At 45.0% G+C, this 15,543-nt stretch overlaps 1 protein-coding gene across 3 annotated transcripts in view; it reads left to right on the top strand.

Moving 5' to 3' along the window:
- The window catches only part of LOC144527988 (P2R1A-PPP2R2A-interacting phosphatase regulator 1), a 56,539-nt gene that overhangs the window by 38,298 nt on the left and 2,698 nt on the right, over positions 1-15,543 (top strand). The window contains exon 8 of one of the 3 annotated variants that reach the window (XM_078266370.1): positions 1-1,503. This exon is cut by the window's left edge and continues 1,983 nt beyond it. The exons of 1 other annotated variant lie outside the window; for it this stretch is intronic. The gene's annotated coding sequence lies outside the window, so the exon portion shown is untranslated. Of the gene's footprint in view, positions 1,504-15,543 lie in introns of those variants that run through there. One more of the 3 variants, XM_078266371.1, reaches the window with a different exon arrangement.

Here is a 15,543-nt window from a genome sequence, read left to right as displayed (position 1 = left end):
TCTATTAACCCAAAATAATGACTGCATCACTCTTCAGTTAATCCCCCCCAATGTGCTCCAAACGTCGTGGCTCCGCCCCCTTTAGGGGGCGTGGCACATGACATTCATCCTACACTAGGGCTGCACAATATGCACAATGCGATAACGTTGTTGAATGTCACGATAACAATTATTACTTGCGATAAATAAACAGATCTCAGTGTTCTCAGTTCTGCCTTTTCTGCTGCTTTCAGTATTTCGCTAAAATACAACAAATTAACGAAAGGAAATCATTTCTACTATTCTTTTATTGAACAAATTGAACATTTAATTGAATATAAAAGGCACCACTAAAAAAAGAACGACAGTTACATTTTAAAGTGCCGTTTTCTGCTGATATTTTCTTTCAACTAACACTGTCTGTCGCCATGTGTGTATTGCGCCTGTTGATATTGCGATGGCGGTACAAAACGGATATATTGTGCAGCCCAATCTTACACCCCCCCTCCCCCTTTTCTCAAATTAAACAACGTACAAAGGATTCATCATCAGCATCATCATCGAGTGATAACGGAAAACGTTGTGTCGTTGGCGTATCGTAACGCTGGAGTCAAACATCCGGCAGGGAGTAAGCAACACTTCCCCCCAAATCTCAACGTGTCCTGCGGACGCAGGTGGCTGATTTCTGATTGGTTACGGAGAGGAATGAAATGTAATTGTTATACAAGTTGTTTCGATGCAGCTCACACACGGAGAAAAGAAGGAAACGCACAAATGTCTCGGCTCTTTCCTTTGGCTGCGTTTCTCGTGTCGAACACTTCTGTCTGAATTGTTCTACGGACATCAACGGAGTCGGAGCGCCGGAAACGGGACACAGTTCTTCACGATGCTGCATCTTCAGCGGCTTCCCATTGGATGCAGCTCCAGTCCAATCCGACCAATCAGACGATGCCGTTTGTGATGTTCCAGATTCTTCTCTGAGCGGTTAATCGGATGTTCTAAAGAAGTTGTAACAGGGTTCAACGTTAAGGTTGTGTGTGTGTGTGTATATATATATATTTTGAAAAAAAAATGTCACAAAGAGTCTAAAAACGTAAACAAAAAAGTCCCAAAAAAGCATCGAGCACCATCTCCATTCCTGATCGGCCAACAGCATATCAAAAAGCGTTATAAAAAAAGGTCGAAGGGTCGAAAATAAACGTCACAAAGCGTCTTAAAACTTTAAACAAAAAACGTCAAAAGCATCAAGAACCAACTCCATTCCTGATTGGCCAACGGCACGTTCATATGAAATGATTCAACAAGCGTTCTCCGATGGACCGAAGAGAACGATGACGTCATTTATGATACGATGATCCCCCAACGGGAAACTGAGTTGTTATGTTTACTTGGAAGCATGCCTATGTTCCCACAGCCCTATGGTCCCACAGCTCTATGGTCCCACAGCTCTATGGTCCCACAGCTCTATGGTCCCACAGCCCTATGGTCCCACAGCCCTATGGTCCCACAGCCCTATGTTCCCACAGCCCTATGGTCCCACAGTCCTGTGGTCCCACAGCTCTGTGGTCCCACAGCCCTATGGTCCCACAGCCCTATGGTCCCACAGCTCTGTGGTCCCACAGCCCTATATTCCCACAGTCCTATGGTCCCACAGTCCTATGGTCCCACAGCTCTATGGTCCCACAGCCCTATGGTCCCACAGCCCTATGTTCCCACAGTCCTATGTTCCCACAGCCCTATATTCCCACAGCCCTATAGTCCCACATTTCCTTTTTCATACATTTGTATCAGATTGTATCCCCCTTTCTCCCAATGTGGTAGCCAATTACACCCAACCTATTATCCAGTAGCAATGGACTACAGATGGAATGTAACCCTAACCCTAACATAGGCCCTAATTTTAAGAAAAATCTTAGAAATGTGGGAACATCAGGCCGTGGGAACATTGGGCTGACCCCGTTTACTTTCCCGACGTGGCGTTTTGCTTTCCCCGGGCCATCGGGCAACTCTAATTGTTGAACCCTGTCTAGTTCAAGGCTGGTAGATTGTCTTCACTCACCATCCCAAAAAAAACCAACGGTCATCTATTGAGTGGCTGAATGAGGTCTTGAACATGGTCTTGAGGCGTTGATGAATGATGGATCTGTAGAGAAACATCTGGACTCTCAAATCCGAGTTACGCCAGTTACGCACTTATATATTTCATTTCTAGCACATTCAAAGAGTTTATATTTAGCTCGTCTGATGATAAGATGACTTTTGCATCTTTTGTGAGCAAAACAAATAACTAAATGTACAAAAAAGCTGAATATCCTGTCCCATATCCAAGCTCTGTCCCAACCCAACAAACCATATGAAGGGGGGGATATAGCGTTTTTGTAAAGGCCAAAACTTGTATTTGTTTTGTTTTTTAGCCCAAACCAGCGAAACCCTGAGTCAAACGTGAAATTCTGCAAGTGGACAAACAGATAATCAGTCATTGAAGCCTCCGATTTTTGTGTTTTAATGAAAAGTTTTCGTTGTCTGTCACGGCTGACTGAAGCTTTTTGGTTTTATCCATAGACCGTTAATGTTAATGGACAACGCATTCGCCTCGGCGAAGTACTGCAAATGCGGAAGTGCCTTAAACCTGCATTTCATTTCAACACCTGAATCCCAGCAGGGGGCGAGACGTGCGGTTGCAAAAGGAGGTCGGTTTCAGTAGAAGTCTAAAGGCGCTGACACACCAACCCGATAATCGGCCGTCTGACAGTCTGGCGAGGTCGGTGCCTCGAGTCTGGTCGGTGTGCTCCGTGCCGTCGTCCGTCCGAGGGGCCGTCGGCCTTCATTTGGGCTGATTTGACGTGTATAATCGGCGGGGGGGCGGGCAGTCGGACTCAATGACCCATCTGATTGGTGGAGAGCTGACCAGGAAACGGGGAGCGGGATGAGCGTGACTAGAGTCTCTCAAAACCTGATGAACATCTTCTAAACTGACCTTTGTTGATCTGAAATGAAGATTCAGCAGCTGCACGGCCTGTTTCTCTCTTCAAATGTTTCCAGAAACACGTTACGGTGAACTATTTTAGGACGATATGAGATCGTATTTTCAACGAGACGCCATGACAGTCTGGCGTTGAATTTCTGGAGGAACCAGACCCACGTGACGCGTTCGTCCAATCAGCTGCCGGTTTTCATTTTTGTGCGACAATATAGATGAGCGCCGCCTGCTGTTAGGGAGACGCATTACGTCTCGTCTCTTCGGTGTTCTGAGGCACTTTTTGGACCAATTTGGGGAGACTGATCAGTCCGACTGGCTTTCCTGCTGACGTTTGGCCGTCTGGTTGGTGTGTCTGGGCCTTCAGAGAAAGTGACCCACTTCTCACTTGATTTATTACCTCAGTAAACATTTTCATGAGTTTATGGTCTCATTCGCTAGTTTTAAGTCTTCTGCAACACAGAATGATGTTCATTTTTTGAATTATTGATTTCAAAATCGACGACGAAGCAGGGGGCGTGGCTATGATGTGATTGACAGTTCGCGGCCTGTCTTATATATAATATAACTATGGGACAAAGATATATTTAAAACCTAGAAAAGCTAAATCTTACCTGGAATTATGTCGGCTAGCTTTCAGCAGCAGTTGCATCCAGGTTGGGAGTGAAAGTGTGTAACGTAACGTAGTGTTAGCAGCGTTGCCAGCTCTCAGCTAACGTCACAGTCATATAGCGCCCAACAGTCTATGGCTCCTCCCTCTCTCCTCCCTCTCTCCTCCCTCTCTCCTCCCTCTCTCCGCTCTGTCTCTCCTCCCTCTCTCCTCCCTCTCTCCTCCCTCTCTCCGCTCTGTCTCTCCTCCCTCTCTCCTCCCTGTCTCTCCTCCCTCTCTCCTCCCTCTCTCCGCTCTGTCTCTCCTCCCTCTCTCCGCTCTGTCTCTCCTCCCTCTCTCCTCCCTCTCTCCTCCCTCTCTCCGCTCTCTCTCTCCTCCCTCTCTCCTCCCTCTCTCCTCCCTCTCTCCTCTCTCTCTCCTCCCTCTCTCCTCCCTCTCTCCGCTCTGTCTCTCCTCCCTCTCTCCTCCCTCTCTCCTCCCTCTCTCCTCCCTCTCTCCTCTCTCTCTCCTCCCTCTCTCCTCCCTCTCTCCTCCCTCTCTCCGCTCTGTCTCTCTCCGCTCTGTCTCTCCTCCCTCTCTCCGCCCTGTCTCTCCTCCCTCTCTCCTCCCTCTCTCCGCTCTGTCTCTCCTCTCTCTCTCCTCCCTCTCTCCTCTCTCTCTCCTCCCTCTCTCCTCCCTCTCTCCTCCCATCCATCCATCCATCTTCGTCCGCTTATCCGGTATCGGGTCTCCCTCTCTCCTCCCTCTCGTCTAAAATCGTCACATCTGCAACCAGGATGGCTGCGCCCGTGACGGCAAACTCCACGACTCATAGCAGGTCTCCACCAACCAATGTGTGACGTCACACGTGCTCTGTCCGTTAATATTAACAGTCTATGGTTTTATCAGAAGAAAACGTTTGTCTACAGTTTGGTAAACTTTTGGCCGATGGTTTCGCTTGTCGGATGTTTTTCCTCACGGGATGAGAAAGTGATTCCCTCCCACTAGGTAGAAGTGTGATGAACTCACTGTGTTTGTTAATAGTGTATCTATATGTGAATATTGACAGTCGGAGCAGCTGATATGTGCTCACTTTTTTCTTCAGCCTGCATGGTTTGATTGTACATATTGAATCAGCAGGAAGCGACCGCGCTCTTCCCTCCTTAAAGGTGCATTTACATTTTTACCTTTTCATTTCCCAGGTAGTTTGATTTTCTCTCTGACGGGCTTCAATCTTTTCTACTTGAAATCCTCCACGTTGTCGTTCATGAACGTTTGATTGACACATAGAAATCCCCTGTTAGATTCTTCATTCTTACTTTCTATACTTTTCAGACATATGTCCGTCAAACGTCTGCTGTTCTTTTAAACAGTTGTTCTTGTAAAGAAGAGGAACAATCTCTGTTCCCGTGTTCACAGCTCTGTATTTTTTGCACTTCAAACACATTATGCTTAATATAAGAAGTCATTATTTGTAGGGATGCCCCGAATCCAGATTTTTGAGGTTCGGCCAAATACTGTTGACATTCTGCCAATACCGAATCCTCGTCCCGTCCTCAGTCCATGAACACAGTGAACACATTAATGAAGTAAACAGTGACTGTCCTTCCTTTGCCGTACCTGAAGTTGCTGCATTCTGGCTGCTGTCTGTAGATTCCTTCATGCTCAGCTCGTATTCTTCCAGATGTTTCATACCAGATGTTGTAACAGCGGTGATGTTGTGTATTGTTTAGGGTCCTCGCCACCACCAGACTAATCAGCATTGCAGATTGAACATGTAGCTGGACTTGAATGGCCTTCTTTTGACTGAAAGTACTGCCAAACAACACTTTTTCTGCTCACCAGTTCCATTTCCACTTCCTCTCAGCCTGCTGCATTGAAGCTCCACCTATGTAAACACCTTCCTGTAAACACCTTGTGCAAGCGTAGGTGTTCAGTTCAGTGGGAAACCCAACCCCGTCAAAAAGCCCCAATATTCAGCCCAATCTGAAGCCGAATCCTGGATTCGGTGCATCCCTGATTATTTGTACTAAACTGTAAATCTTAGGGCTGGGCAATAATTCAATGTTATCACATTTCAGTTAAATCATATCGTGATGAAATTGTTCTACAAGTTTCTGTTTCTCACCTAAAAACAGTTCATCGTTCTGAACATTTTGCACCTTTGCCATATCGTGTTATCTACCGTTATCAGAAAGTATCTCTATCACTTTTGTGATAACAATGTCAACCATATCGCCCAGCCTGAGGTGATAATATTTTAACGGTTTCATTCCTAAATCTATGGAGCCCCTAAGAGGACACGGACGCTCGTCGATGTAGTACGTGTCCACTATGAAGCGCCATTTCCACACTTCCCGTTTCATTGTCTCTGCAAGCCAGCCGGGCTCTCAAAACCTCCCGAAAATCTTGTTTGTTGTTGTCCTTGGGTCAAATTTGACCCATTCTCAAAACGTCTATATCAGAAATATGGGTTTCTTTTTAACCAAATTATTCAAAACATTAAGTACAATTGCAAGTACACGATTACTGCTTTGATTGAATTGTGGGTATTATATATTATTGGTTTCATAACGTGACTAAACGTTGACGTCCACACGTCTGTGATTCTCCACCAACATACGTCAAAATCATTCATCATTTCAAAATCAGGTCTAATCTCCTATAAATGAGATTTATTGACCATGAATTCCGAAAATACGTGTAAAACTATTGGTAATAAGTTGGCGTTAGTGAAAAATGGCATCGAAAACATGGAAAAAAGTGACAAAAACATTGAAAAAAGTGACAAAAACATGGAAAAAAGTGACAAAAACATGGAAAAAAGTGACAAAAACGTCAGAAAATGTGTCAAATGTGTGTTATTTTTGACCCAGAAGGACAGCAAGTGCCTGGTCGACCGGAAGACAACACAAGGGTTAAACTGACCATTGTTTTCTAAAATGAAGACAAACTCAGCAACTGCAAATAGGGCTGGTTAGCATTCAAAAATATTCGATACCGGTACCGATATTAATACTGTGACTTTGATACCGGTTCCTGAACTCGTTTCACCAGTTTTATATAACAAAAATAAGTTACAACATTACACATTACGGCACAAATCTTGGAAGTCACAGTGGACACAAACCATTAGAGGACAAGATCCTTTCAGTTTCTGGCGCAAAAGAAATACTTGTGTCCCCTTAGAGGCTCCATAAAAAATCATAGTTCTCCCCACGTTAGTTCCTACACACTCAAAAATGGAGGAACAAGACAAGAACATTTCTGTACTCACAGGCAGGGCTTTAAATTAACTTTTTTCAATCCCCATGGCTAGAAGATTCTTAAGCTTTCCAGCCGATCAGATTTTCCACAGGCCATGAACCATAAGTTTGTTGGGTTTCTTTCCTACCTAACGTTACTACTTCATTTCAGCTTCTCTGGTTTCATTTTGCGCCGTTCCGTTTGTCTTCTTCGTGTCAGCGTAGCTCGTAATCAACACCACGCATGCTAGGCACGTAGCCAAAGGTTGTCTGACGCGTCGAGACACAGGGCTCCTATCCTGCACCCGGCGCAGCGCAAAGCCCGACACAAGTGTCTTCGCTGGTTTAAGACCGACGCAGTTGTCAGTTTCCCGTCCAGCGCCCACGTGGTTTAAACAGCAAATGCACCTGCACCCATCTGTGGCCCATGGCTGGTCTTACAGGGAGGTGTGTTCAGGAGCATTCTGGGCGTGCTGGTCTTACAGGGAGGTGTGTTCAGGTTCATTCTGGGCGTGCTGGTCTTACAGGGAGGTGTGTTCAGGTGCATTCTGGGCGTGCTGGTCTTACAGGGAGGTGTGTTCAGGTGCATTCTGGGCGTATTGCTATCTTGAGGCAGCGGGAAGTGATGGCACCATTGACCAACAAAAACCTGGTCTGAAGTCAATAACGCAGCATTTCATTGTTATTTTAACAGAGCATTAGTAAAATGCTCCTAGGCTCGTGCACAGCACGTGCACACTATGCTTGTTACACACACAGGGACGCACAGCAGCACACACACACACACACACACAGGGACGCACAGCAGCACACACACATGCAGAAGATTACAAATACAAATATTACGGTGCAGATCCTCCATCATAACAGCAACGCTCCAAGGTCCAAACGCGCCTGGCTTTTAAAGGGAATGGGAGATGATCTCTGATTGGTTGATTGCATGTTACGCCCAAAACACACCTCTGATTAATGAAGACACTAAGGTCAACCCTTTAGAACTATGACCCCGGCACACGGACCCTTTTTACTGCCGTCAAACTAGCAAAAGTGGATTAGGACACGCCCTAAACACACCTGCGCCAGGCGCTTCACGCCGTGGGCTTAGATCGTTAAAATAGGGCCCATCGTGTTCATGGGAAATGTAGGATTAGTTCTACAGGTAGTGTTACGTTTCGATAGCCTGGTCCTACCAGACTCTGGTCCACTAGCCTGGTCCTACCAGACTCTGATCCACTAGCCTGGTCCTACCAGACTCTGGTCCATTAGCCTGGTCCTACCAGACTCTGGTCCATTAGCCTGGTCCTACCAGACTCTGGTACACTAGCCTGGTCCTACCAGACTCTGGTCTATCAGCCTGGTCCTACCAGACTCTGGTCCATTAGCCTGCTCCTACCAGACTCTGGTCCACTAGCCTGGTCCTACCAGACTCTGGTCCATTAGCCTGGTCCTACCAGACTTTGGTACACTAGCCTGGTCCTACCAGACTCTGGTCCATTAGCCTGGTCCTACCAGACTCTGGTCCACTAGCCTGCTCCTACCAGACTCTGGTACATTAGCCTGGTCCTACCAGACTCTGGTACATTAGCCTGGTCCTACCAGACTCTGGTCCACTAGCCTGGTCCTACCAGACTCTGGTCCATTTCATTGGTCCAGAGAGTCTGGCCTCTCTCCATTGACAAGTGTTAACTTCCTTGAAGGCGGGACTCTGTTGAAGTTCAAAACTATTGGATCTGCCCAGAGCTGCTCCGGCCTCCTACATCCTGTCTGGTAGGACCAGGCTAACAAGACAGACAACAACAACTATCAGCTTAGCATCGCTAGCGTTAGCCTTAGCCAACTCCTTCACTACTAACGGAGCGAGCTGGAAAATCAAACTGTTCCCGAACCCCGTGGGGAGGAGGACCACAACATCACGGCCACCAACACAACTCAGCAAAGATCGTTCTTGCTCGGGCTTTAACTTCTGGATATTCAGCAGCGTTGCCACAACGGACCGAATGGCTTTGCTAACGTCATCGTTCTCAGCCACCATTACGGAACTACAACTCAAACTAGCGCATGACCTCAACGTCATCGTTCTCCTCCCTCTGTTCTCTGATTGGACCGCCAAATACCCAGACGGAGTACTGAAGGGAAATGAAAATTGAGCAGAATTGGGCTAACGTTTCGAAGCCAAACGTACACAAAAGTGGCCGAAACGTCCGGCCGATTCACACAGACGCGGTGTTGTTTGCTAGCTAGTAACTTTACAACGTTACCCGCCAAAGTTAATTTAAAAGCGCGGCTTACAGATACACGTTTTTAAAATGTTCCCTTAAGAGTACAGTCTTGTTCTTTAAGAGCCCAGAGCTGCACATTTTGACTAATTTGAGGGTACAAAATGAAAGGGAAGGGTACACCGTTGTCTTTCAAAAGGGTACCTCTGTTACGACAATCTTTACCCTTTTAGGTACTACTTACGTACTTGTATTTTTGAGTGTGTACGTTTGCACAGACATCATTTATCCCCCCAAAGCTTTTAGTCTCAAAAGCAACAATTCACCAAAGGAACATGGATGTTTGACGGTTATATTAACTTTCCTCTTACGCCGCCTTCCCATTGGCAGTTGAAATCCGCGCCCGATACGGCTTCGAAACGACCGGAAGTCATTCATTTCCTGTGGAGATATACGCAGACCGCGTTGCGAATGGGTCCGAACGAGAGCGGTGCGAAACTATTGGTGTCAGTTGGTCATCCGAATGGGTTCAAAAAATGTAACTCTTGCGACAGGTTACGGACAATTCCAGCGGAAGTTAGCGTTGCTATCGTACTGGTAAACAAACCTGCTAATGCTAATTGGTAAGCTAGCAACAGACATCGAACTATTGACGTTATACCACTTATATCACCTTTAACAGACCTGACATGTCAACGTCCCTGGGCCACTTTTCTCCACGCAGCAGCCTTTCTGTTTCTCTCTCTATAACCCTCATCAGAGAGGTCCTAGAGAATCAGACATTCAGACACTTATCCAACACGTTGATATGATATAACTACCAACAATTGTTTGTAGCGTACCAATCACATGACCACGGGAAACAGTTAGATGGCCTTTCTTTCTTCCATTTTATTTTTATGTCATATTTCAGAGGAGGTTGTTATGTTCCTCACGTGTGTCTATTTTAAAACATCACATCTGAGACATTTTACTTTTGCACACGGACGGGAAGCTCTCTCTCTCTCTTTCTTTCTTTCTTTCTGAGAACATCCTGGTCTTTTATAATCACCTGTAACCTGTGAGATATGTTTGTACATAAAGTCTCCATAAGCTGTTTTTATATAGAAGTGTCGCTGCTCATTCAGCTGCTCCAACAACAACAAAAGAAATGTTTCCAAAATCTTCCTTTTTGATTTGACGTTATATTTTCCATTGTCATGACTTTGCACAGTTCTAGTTAGACCACTTTAATCTTCGTTGTGAGAAATGCTGAGAAGTTTTTGCTGCTTTTTTATGGGGGTTTTTTTTTCGTGCTTTATTTCTTGACTTGTTAGCGTCTCTGAGAGTCCATCCTGTTTCGGAGGAAGTGATCAAAGTGTAAGGTAGTTCCCGTTGTCGTGCTCCGTTTAGCTCTAAAACGTCCAATCAAAAACGTTTTAGAAACGGAACATATTCACGTTGTGTTTGGGGTTCATTTGGGGCTGGTAATCATTTCCACTTATTTGACACTGCTGCCGATAAGATACCTGCGTTCGGGTTCGGGGTCACTGCGTTTTGGTGTCAATACCGAAACAGTTTTTTACTTTGAGAGAAGATGAATTACAGTTTTATATTTTTACGAATGTGCACGAAAAGATCGAAAAATGTCACACACACTGTTTTCACGTACACGTGTTATCGCACGGTTAGTACCCCCTCCCAAAAAAAAGGCTGCTGTGTGTGTGTGTCTGTGTGTGTCTGCGTGTGTGTGTGTGTGTGTGTGTCTGCGTGTGTGTGTGTTTGTGTGTCCTGTGTGTGTGTGTGTGTGTGTGTGTGTGTCTGTGTGTGTGTGTTTGTGTGTCCTGTGTGTGTGTGTGTGTGTGTGTGTGTGTGTGTCTGCATTTGTGTGTCCTCTGTGTGTGTGTGTGTGTGTGTGTGTGTGTGTGTCTGTGTGTCCTGTGTGTGTGTGTGTGTGTCTGCGTGTGTGTGTGTTTGTGTGTCCTGTGTGTGTGTGTGTGTGTGTGTGTGTGTGTGTGTGTGTTTGTGTGTCCTGTGTGTGTGTGTGTGTGTGTGTGTCTGCGTGTTTGTGTGTCCTGTGTGTGTGTGTGTGTGTGTGTCTGCGTGTGTGTGTGTTTGTGTGTCCTGTGTGTGTGTGTGTGTGTGTGTCTGCATTTGTGTGTCCTCTGCGTGTGTGTGTGTGTGTGTGTGTGTGTGTGCTGCGTGTGTGTGTGTTTGTGTGTCCTGTGTGTGTGTGTGTGTCTGCATTTGTGTGTCCTCTGCGTGTGTGTGTGTGTGTGTGTGTGTTTGTGTGTGTGTGTGTCTGCGTTTGTGTGTGTGTGTGTGTGTGTGGTCTCTGTGTGTGTGTGTGTGTGTGTGGTCTGTGTGTGTGCGTCTGAGTGTGCGTCTGCGTTTCTGTGTGTCTGTGTGTGTGCGTCTGTGTGTGTGCGTATGTGTGTGTGTGTGTGTGTGTCTGTGTGTGTGCGCGTCTGAGTGTGCGTCTGCGTTTGTGTGTGTCTGTGTGTCTGTGTGTGCGTCTGCGTTTGTGTCTGTGTGTGTGTGTGTCTGTGTGTCTGTGTGTCTGCGTGTGTGTGTGTGTGTGTGTGTGTGAGATTTAATTTAGACAAGCTTTAAAAACGTTTGTTCTGTCTTTGGCGCGAAGCAGGACGGACTTTTCTCAGAGACAACAACACCGCTGCCAAATTAATTTAGCTGTACAGACACAAACTGTAGCTTTAAGATCATTTCCTGTTTGTCTCGCCCATCATCCCATCGTACTGTTGACAAGTAAAACATGAAGACAGGAACTGTCTGTGTGTAGCTGGATCAAAATGTGATTCACTTACAACATTTCTGCTTTCAAAGAATGTTTTTAAGCCAAAAAATGCTTCAACAAAATGAGACAGATTTGTAAGAAGACAGTCTTACGGTGGCTGTAATATGAGAACAAACGTGTTCAGTATTCATGAATGTGTTTGTGTCTCGTCCTGCTCTCCTTTATGTCCTCGCAGAGTTTCCCTGTCTTGGTTTTCCTGTCCTGTAAATGTTTTTAAGCGTCCCGTCGACTCCCGGAAGTCTCAAGGCTCAAATCGTTGTAAGTCCAATTATATTTGTCTTTTAATGTAACCTACGTCCTCCAGTGTGATTATTCGAGGTTTTCTTCATCCCTGTTATACGTCAAACTCTTATCACTTTAAAGGTGCTCTAAGCGATGTCACGCGTTTGTTAGGCTACAACATTTTTTGTCACGTACAGCAAATATCTCACTATCTGCTAGCTGCCTGTCCCCTGAACACACTGTAAAAAATATCTCACTATCTGCTAGCTGCCTGGCCCCTGAACACACTATAAAAAATATCTCCCTATCTGCTAGCTGCCTGTCCCCTGAACACACTGTAAAAAATATCTCACTATCTGCTAGCTGCCTGGCCCCTGAACACACTATAAAAACATCTCCTCACTATCTGCTAGCTGCCTGTCCCCTGAACACACTGTAAAAAATATCTCCCTATCTGCTAGCTGCCTGGCCCCTGAACACACTGTAAAAAACATCTCCTCATTATCTGCTAGCTGCCTGTCCCCTGAACACACTGTAAAAAATATCTCCCTATCTGCTAGCTGCCTGGCCCCTGAACACACTGTAAAAAACATCTCACTATCTGTTAGCTGCCTGTCCCCTGAACACACGGTAAAAAACATCTCCTCATTATCTGCTAGCTGTCTGTCCCCTGAACACACTGTAAAAAAACATCTCACTATCTGCTAGCTGTCTGTCCCTCTGAACACACTGTAAAAAAACGTGGTCTCTGTAGACAGCCCAGGCTCCACAAATGGCAACAAAAACAAACTGCGCCAACCTGCACCACCAAACATAACAGAGTTCCAGCCAATAACCAACGCTTTTAGGATTTTGGGGGGGGGGTTAGTGCGAGGAAGGGAGGGGGAGGGGATGGGATGAGGAGGAAGGAGGGGCGAGCTAGCCTCGTTTTGTTTGAAAATACCTCGAACGTCAACAAGAAGTGACGTCACCCAACATCGCTTAGAGCACCTTTAAGTAACAGTCATAGGCGTAAGTTACAACCCCATCCTAGGCTCTTTTTTGGGACTTTTTTCGGCGGTTTTGTCGCCTTTTGTGGAGTTTCTTTTGTTGACCTTTTTGTTGCTTTTCAGAGTTTTTGTCGCCCTTTTTTGAAGCTTTTTTTTGTGACGTTTATGGCACTTTTCCCCCAAATTTTTCGGGCCTTTTCTGACATTTGTCACCTTTTTTTCCTACAATTTTTCCGATGTATTTGTCTCTTTCTTTTTCAACGTTTTTGTCATATTTTTTTCAGGTTTTACCCCAATGTTTTAGTCTCTTTTTTCATGTTTTTTTGTCTACAATATTTTCGGTGTCTTTGTCGCTTTTCTCGATACATGCCGACATGTCCCGGTCCCTCCCTGGAGCTCTCCCCCCAAAAGCTACGCCCGTGATAACGATCCACTCTCACCCCAACCCTCCCGTCTCGCTGGAGTTGTATCTCTTTTAACTGATAATAAACTGAGATGGTTTGGGCCTTGTTGACACGTTCTCAAACAAGCGACTTCCCCTCTAAAATATATTTTCATACATCTTCAGCAGCTGATTGTCTGGGGGTCGAAGGACCGCCAGGATCTGGACGATCTCACGTTTTTGATACTTTAGGTAATTGAAGTGCCCTTTCTTTTCCGTTTGTGTTTTTTCTGTTTGTCGTCACTAAGACGAGTAGCCGGTCAACGTTTCAGTATTAAAGCCGTATTTCACTCTGGAGAAAACGCAGCCATTTCTCAGCACCGAAACTGACCCTTCCTGCGACCCGTAGCTCCTCTGCGTCGCACCGTTTAGTTCTGACCAGACTCAACAGTATTTAGTTTGTCACAGAGCCAAAGTTCGTAGCTATCTTACGGTCTTAAGTCAAACTTAATACTTAGATTAGGGCCATAAGATATGTTTGAAATCTTTGGGGAAATCTTTACTCAAGGGGCCATTTCTTGGCTTTTTCTTCTACCCTCAAAGTCAAGAAGGAGCTCTTAAAAACGTTTTGTTTTCTCACAAAGAATGTCATGATCTCGATGTAAAAGTTTGCTTAGAAATATATTTGCCATTATAAGTCTTAGGTGCAGCACTTAAGCTGAATGAATGTGAAATGTGGCAAAAAAAGCACCAAAACAGTGAGAAAAAAACTTCGCTGAAAACCAGTGAAAAAGACTGCTAGAAAAAGCGCCAAAACAGCAGGAAAAACCAGCGAGAAAAAGCTCCAAAAACAGCAAAAAAGAGCGCCAAACAGCGGATAAAAAATATCAAGAAAAAACGCCATAAACAGCAAAAAGAGCGCCAAAACAGCGGATAAAAACGGCAAGAAAAAGCGCCATAAACGGCGAGAAATCGCTAAAAACAACTGAGAAAAAGAGCTCAAAAAACAGTGCGGAAAAGCGCCATAAACAGCGAGAAACATTTGCTTAAAAGCTGAGAAAAAGAGAAAACAGAAAAATGCATCAAACTAACTAAAAGACTTGTCAGATCTAATGATTGTAGTTGGACTTTTTTAGCAGTTTGTCTTCAAGCTTGTTGAGTTGAGTGTTAGTTATCATCTGCTCCAGGTTTTCCAACGTTTCAGACACAGATATGGTGATAACGGTCCAAAATGATGTTGAATATCATCTTTTATTGAAGAACATCACATTATTTTGAGTAAAGACCCCTAAACCCCTCCCCCAAATATGCACCTACACTTCGATAAACCCTGGGAAAACACTGTGTGTGTATATATATATTATAAGATTGTTACGAAATGTTGAGCGACGGGATCATTTTGTCGTGATCGTAAGAAAACCAAAGAAAGAAAATGTATAAAATGATTAATTATGATATGATTTTGGCGGTTTATTTTTTTATTTATAGGCACAGATGCTAGGACATCAAATCTCAAATGGACAGCATTCACAGCTGTTGCCCTAGAAGGCTTTTAAACAGTCAAACAGTTTAATACATTATGAAGTCAGAATGCTCTAAGGAGTCCACTCCCTGTTTTTCAGTCTTTATGCTATGCTATGCTAAGCTAAGCTAAGCGGCTACTGGCTCTAGCCTTATTTATTTGCGAGACAATTATGAGAGGGGTGTATATACTAGTGGTAGTAAAACAAAAAGTCCATAAATGTGACAGAAACATTGAAAAATTCCAGCAAAAACGTCGAAAAAAAGGCCATTTTCAATGTTGACCCTGGAGGACAAGAGCAACAGAACAGCGCAGAAAAGCCAAAAAAAGCCAAAAAACTCCAGCTTCATTTTCGGGTCCAAAATCATTAAAGGACAAGTCCGGTGCAAAATGAACCTAGAGATTAATACGCTCTCTGGGATCTGTTTTCATGCTAATCGTCTCTAGCTTGAAACAAGCTACTGCAAACCGCTGGTTAGCTGCTAACGCTAGCTTTGTTATTATTTCGGCTCCCATGGTAACAGGTTGGAGCGTGCACGCTGCCTGCGTGACATGCACGCCGCGCCAACAACGCGTGCGTGCTAGAAATGGAACCGACGCCTATTTTTCACGCGACACGCAAGCGTGT

This window comes from Sander vitreus, chromosome 13 (assembly GCF_031162955.1).
Source record: "Sander vitreus isolate 19-12246 chromosome 13, sanVit1, whole genome shotgun sequence".
Lineage (NCBI taxonomy): Eukaryota > Metazoa > Chordata > Actinopteri > Perciformes > Percidae > Sander > Sander vitreus.
The sequence above is the reverse complement of the archived record's forward strand: the minus strand, read 5'-3'. Positions and strand labels throughout refer to the sequence as shown.